Source organism: Choristoneura fumiferana, chromosome 4, assembly GCF_025370935.1.
Source record: "Choristoneura fumiferana chromosome 4, NRCan_CFum_1, whole genome shotgun sequence".
Lineage (NCBI taxonomy): Eukaryota > Metazoa > Arthropoda > Insecta > Lepidoptera > Tortricidae > Choristoneura > Choristoneura fumiferana.
In genome coordinates this window covers 11,960,784-11,966,654 of record NC_133475.1, presented here as the reverse complement: position 1 = coordinate 11,966,654, position 5,871 = coordinate 11,960,784, and the positions used below count along the sequence as shown (strand labels likewise).

At 36.4% G+C, this 5,871-nt stretch overlaps 1 pseudogene; it reads right to left on the bottom strand.

Moving 5' to 3' along the window:
* LOC141427184 (myrosinase 1-like) overlaps positions 1–1,379 on the bottom strand; it is a 12,105-nt pseudogene extending 10,726 nt beyond the window's left edge.
* Positions 1,380–5,871: the final 4,492 nt, after the last annotated feature.

Sequence of the window (5,871 nt, the reverse complement as noted above, 5' to 3'; positions counted from 1 at the left end):
ATGATAATCTTCTGCAGCAGCTGCATCTTTTTTCACTTTCAGGTTCATACCAAGTGGCGCTTATAGATGCTAATGTTCCCCTTTTGTAATGACCTGTATTCATCATTATAAATGTGCCAGGCTCTAGCATGAGCCAACATCAAGTTCTTTGCGCACAGATACTCCCCAGTGCCTTGCATATTAAGTCTTGGAGCCATAGTAGTAGAACCATATCCTCTGTGACATATGAGATGAGGTTCATTTACTGTTATCCAGAACTTGACTCGGTCTCCGAACAGTTCAAAAGCAATTTTTGCGTAGTCTCCATACCAGTCAATCATGCTTGGGTTGGTCCAGCCACCAAGCTCTTGTAGTTTTGCGGCAACTCCCAGTGGTACAGTGTCACCATGGTGTTATGTTGTATTTTAGCATTTCATTGATCAAATTATTGTAGTATTCGACACCGGCCGGATTCACGTGGTCTGTGAAGCTGGTTGGTAAGAGTCGCGGCCAGGATATGGAGAATCTATAGTAGTCGACTCCCAATTCTCTCAGCATCTCTATATCTCTCTTATACAAGTAGTAAGAGTTGTCTGCAATGTCTCCATTGGAGCAATCCGCTACCGTACATGGAACTGTATGGGTTAAATGGTCCCAGATACTGTCCGATTTCCCTAAAACATTAATGAAAACTGTACCACACACATTTTACCATCCATAATAAAGACAAAGCCACAGTAGTGTGCTTATAAAGGCACGTTTCGAGTTTTAATAATAATACATCTAAATATAATACATATATATAAGTACAAATAAAAAAAAATAGAATTCATACCATCCACATTCCAAGCTCCTTCTATCTGATAAGAAGCAGTCGCTGCACCGAATAGAAAATCATCAGGGAAATGTCTTATATCTTGTCCAGATACTTTATTGAATTCAGATAGCGTAGCCAATATAAGGCTCACTCTACGGGCAGAAAACAAAATTAAATTAATAAAATTATATTCAATAAATATCCTGGAACAATTGACATCAATTGGCCTAGGTCCTAGGGACCTCTAACTAAGCAAAGCTTGTATATGGGCACTAGGAAACGAATCAATAACGCAAGATTGTTACACAGGTTCTCAAATCACCAGGCTATTCGGTCAGCAACTCTACATTATTTATTCCAAACACATATAAGTATTTAAGTATTTCCTTAGCGTACTAAAAGAAACAAAAGGAAAAAATGCAGTTACAAATGTAAATAAAACATTTGAAACGTAAAAAACAATAAATTTATATTAGGTTCTAATAAAATTGCTTACATGGAAATCTTGAGCAACATTGTGGTGCCAATTCGAACAAGTTCACCCTTATTATGTTATATGAACGTCTTATCCGGGATAAATAATGATTAAGGCGGCTTATCGAAACACAATATCAAGAATGAGTGACCCAACTGAAGACTCCCATGAACATTGGAAGTAATACAAAGTATCAAGCTGATAAACTTGTCAACTATATTAAATATGAATTTATCATAAACAAAGATTACGTGAGATAGGTATTGCTCTTAAAGATATCATGGGTCAAACGTTTACGTTTAAGTTGAGATAAAAGATCGATACATTTGCCATTAGTTGATTAAGTTCCAATATTATTTAAAAATTGTTTGCTTGTATAATTCTATTTAATAATAATAATAAATCTTTATACCCTGGACACTGAGTTACTTGTCACTATAAATTAGGATGATATTTTACTTTTATTTTTAGACGGCTCATTTTGTAAAAGTAATAAATTTGGGAGTAGACGCCGACAATTGTGACACAGTTTTATACCTAGTTCAGTTGTCAGGGACTTCATAAAATCATGATATTAATACAGTGCCAAAGCTGTCAATATTTTATAGTTTAAATTTGTCTTCAAGCAATTTTTCAATGATGAAATAACTTCGTTATTGAAAATCTTACTAAACGTTGATCCAAGTCGTGGTTGTGTTGCAAACGGTTTCACGGCGCGTGGCACTTGCGCGCTTTTTTATTGCAACAGTTTCCCTCGTGTAGTAAATCTGTGAGATAAACAATATCTTCCGCTTCCGCCATCCGAGGCGCACTGCGCGTTCCAATCTAAATTATCGCTTAGTTTGGGAGCTGGCTAATTAGCTTTAGTGCCCGTAACTTGGCGCACCCTTCCGCGGATAACGACCCTTGTGACTTATTTTTTCTTTGGAACCATCCAAATAGTTTACTCCCCTATTTTAATAACCTATAAAATATGCTTATGTTGTGTATAGGTCGATTCACGAGAGCTGGCAAGAATAGATTGAATGAGTTAATTTTTACCTATTTACTCTTCAACACAAAATAAAAAATGATATTAAGCATCAGTCAGTTTCCTACAAAAATGTCTAAGTGGCATTGCTTTCGTTCAATCCATTCGTGTCAGCTCTTATGAATCAATCTGTATTAGCCATGGTGCGTACTGGTTTAACTACGGCCTGTCAAGCAGAGGCTGTGGGTTCAAGTCTAGCTTCACATCTCTGACTTTTTTAGAGATTTTGTGCGGTATTGCATTTGAAATTTATCATGAGGTTTACGGTCAAGGAAATCTTAGTGAGAAAACCTGCGCACACATGCGAAGAAAAGCGATGGTGTGTATGTGAAGTTCCCAATCCGCGGAGCCGCGTGGGAACTACGGCCCAAGCCCTTTTATTCTGAGAGGAGGCCTCTGCCCAATAGAGGGAAGTATGTAGTCCGAGATGATGATAAAATATGCTTTAGTTTGAAAATGACACTTATTTAATAAAAAAATGTACTGTTTTGTAGATAGGTGTAACGATAGTCTTGTTATAAATACCTACCCAATGTTGCAGCGCGTCCTTATAATTTAGCTGATGAGCCTGTAAAGATCGTTACCGTACTCGTTTAGCCATAAAACATGTAGATTTTGTGCTTATGTATATCTTAAAAGCTTATTTGGTACATTACTGACATGACATAAAGATAAGATACAGATAAATTTATCCTCGCAAGAGTATAACGTCTGCGGTTAACTCGCCATTCTCATGCAGGTTGTGCCGTCGAGGCTTCTTGTTAATTTTCCTTGTTCCCGTTAATGTAAAAGTAACATACAAGAGTTCCGTGCTGGAATCTAATATAGTGAGAATGGAGAAAGACTTGCTAAGGAAGGTTAATCAATAAATGAAATATCTGGGAAGTGAAAAGGAGAAGTCTTTAGTACAACAGAAATAGCATGGTATTTTTCATGGTAGTAGATACACGAATTGGTTCGATACATGTCGGGCATTTCTCGACTGATTTATGTGAGTGACCGGTGTATATATTTTAAAAACCGTGGTATTAGTTGCCTGATGGTATCGCTGAGGCAACATCATTTTTTTAACATTTTAAAAATTCAATTATTGTATTATAATACTAGGTACTACTACTGCTACTTAAATAGTTCTAAATGTTCATGTTTATGTTCAAAATAGTACTAAATACTTGGTTAGATAGGATACTTCGGGATGGACTACACTGCATAGAGCTCAACGGGCCCTGGTGAAAAAGGGGTTAAGTCTGCAGAACTTACACAGCTATTTTCTATTTTATGTGTAAAGGGGTTTAAGTCGAAATCAGCTGTTCAACTTCTGCAGAATTAACCCCTTTTTCACTAGGACCCAAATGGTGTGCATATTTTTCCGTATTCAATCATTTGACAACAAACGTTTCAACAAATATTAGGTAGTAAATAGTAGGTTAGGTTGGGTTAGAACTGCGACCCATAGAAAAAATAACTGCTGTCAGTACCTATAGTTGGTAAGGTTAGGTTTGATAGAACTGCGGACTTAAGAAATTCGAAACAAAAACGAGCCACGAGAACCAAATCCCAATAGCAATTTAAATTTTATGTAACTAGTTTGTCAAATAATCATTTATATTAATAAATGTTTTGTGAAATGACTAGTTTGAAAAATGAGCTGTTTGGGTAATGGACATTTTTTAAATGTTGATTGATGATTTATCATATGATGTGATTGTAAAATGACAAGTTTGTTAAAAGTATATTTATCGAATGATCATTTGTGATATGAGCAGTTTGTGATATGAAGTGGTTGTGAAATTAATAGTTTGTGAAATGTTGTTTGTGAAATGATCATTTGTTAAACGTTGTTTGCCAAATGATAGTAAACCATATTTTTCAGATACACAGGTAGGTATAGGGTATGAAACGCAGGCCAATGCAAAATGAAACGTAGTGCAGCTTAAGGCGAATTGAATTGGCGAATGGCCTTCTTTTCGTTTCCTGACTGTAAGTAATCATTTAATCCAATTTATAATTATAATAATTACCTAAACGTTTATATTTCTGGAATCAAAATTTGCTCAAATACCGTTAACGATGCAAAATAGAACGAACATCTCCCGCCCTGATTTTATTCGCGGTTACAAAGCGGTTGCTATCTTGGCAAGCCATGTTTATGTTAAAAGTTCCGAAGGTACAATATCCGGAACGCAAAGTTCGTTTTAAATCTAAACTGATATTATGAACAATACAAAACTGAACGTGATAAAGGTAGAACTTGGGTAGTCACGTTCGGGATACGATACGATACCGTGGAGTTACGGCCGCTTTATTTATTGTAATTTAAACAAATTGCGTATAAATTATAGCGGACATCGTTAACCCTTTTTGTGTGAAATGTTTCCCATTGAATTGTGAATATTGATATTGTTCGTACTATTAATAACTATATAACTTTGAAGCATTGAACATTTTTCCATTAAAAAACGCGATATCGATATAAAAAAGGGAAAGTAGTAAACAACACGGAATGGTTTTGCCAGCCAATTATCTATAAAAATGTTTAGTAGAATATTTATAAAGAGAAGTAGGGTACAAGTTTGAGTCACTTGCAGAGACAGCTAATACCCCGGCTAGTCATCTGCCTCGGAGCTATGTAGCTTAGGCTGCCTACTAACTAGGTAGGCGGCAACGCACTTACTTAGAATCACTGTGGTTTTCACAACTCCTTTCTGTTGCACGGTATAATACTAGGGTAGAAAGAGATGGTGAATGCGATCACAAACGTCAGCGTGTGAGACAAAACGGCCACAGACCGAAGTCACGAAATACTCTCAGCCTCTTCGGGGACTTCGATTGTAGGTTTAGAAGAGGTTTTGATCTCTTTAAACATAAATCCAAATTGGCAGTATTTTATAATGAAATGCAGACATTTGTAACAATATCATTTGTTTTTATTAGCGAAAGAGTGCTCAAAGAAGTCTACGATTGTTAGCAATAAAGATTTTGAATTTGAATTTAAAAATCATAGAGATTATCGGACCACCGGACGGAGCTTGGAGCCACACCTGTGGCTTTACGTGCCAGATGTGTCATACCAACTAGTAATCAACTAATAATCTCGTAATCACTAGTTAACGCATGAGATGACATCTATCGCAACTTTCAGTAGTCTTGGATGTCTCCTCTGGTATGAAAAGGGTTCGGGTTCGAATTCCCTCTGCAGATCCCAAAGGCATTTCCTTAATAGAATCTTACATTTAAAACTGAGACACTGGTCTGTAATTAATTTCGGCTACTGGTGAATTTTTAGAGGAAACGGAAATAAACACAAGGTTATTTAGTATTCATTTCAAGTTTTCAAGGTTGAAAGTAGTATAGTTTCTACAGAGCCTTAAAGTTAACGGAATAGAATAGTCTGGTTACAGTGGCTTTTGGCGCCTGCTATTACATTAAAAGCCCCTTATCCCATGGGACATATTTGGCAATAATACGGGTTTCAATTTTAGATAAGGCTAGAAAATAGTGTAATTGTCCATTGTCTAAACCGCACGGGCAACTTCGTCCGGCTTAGAATACACAGTACTACATTAGACG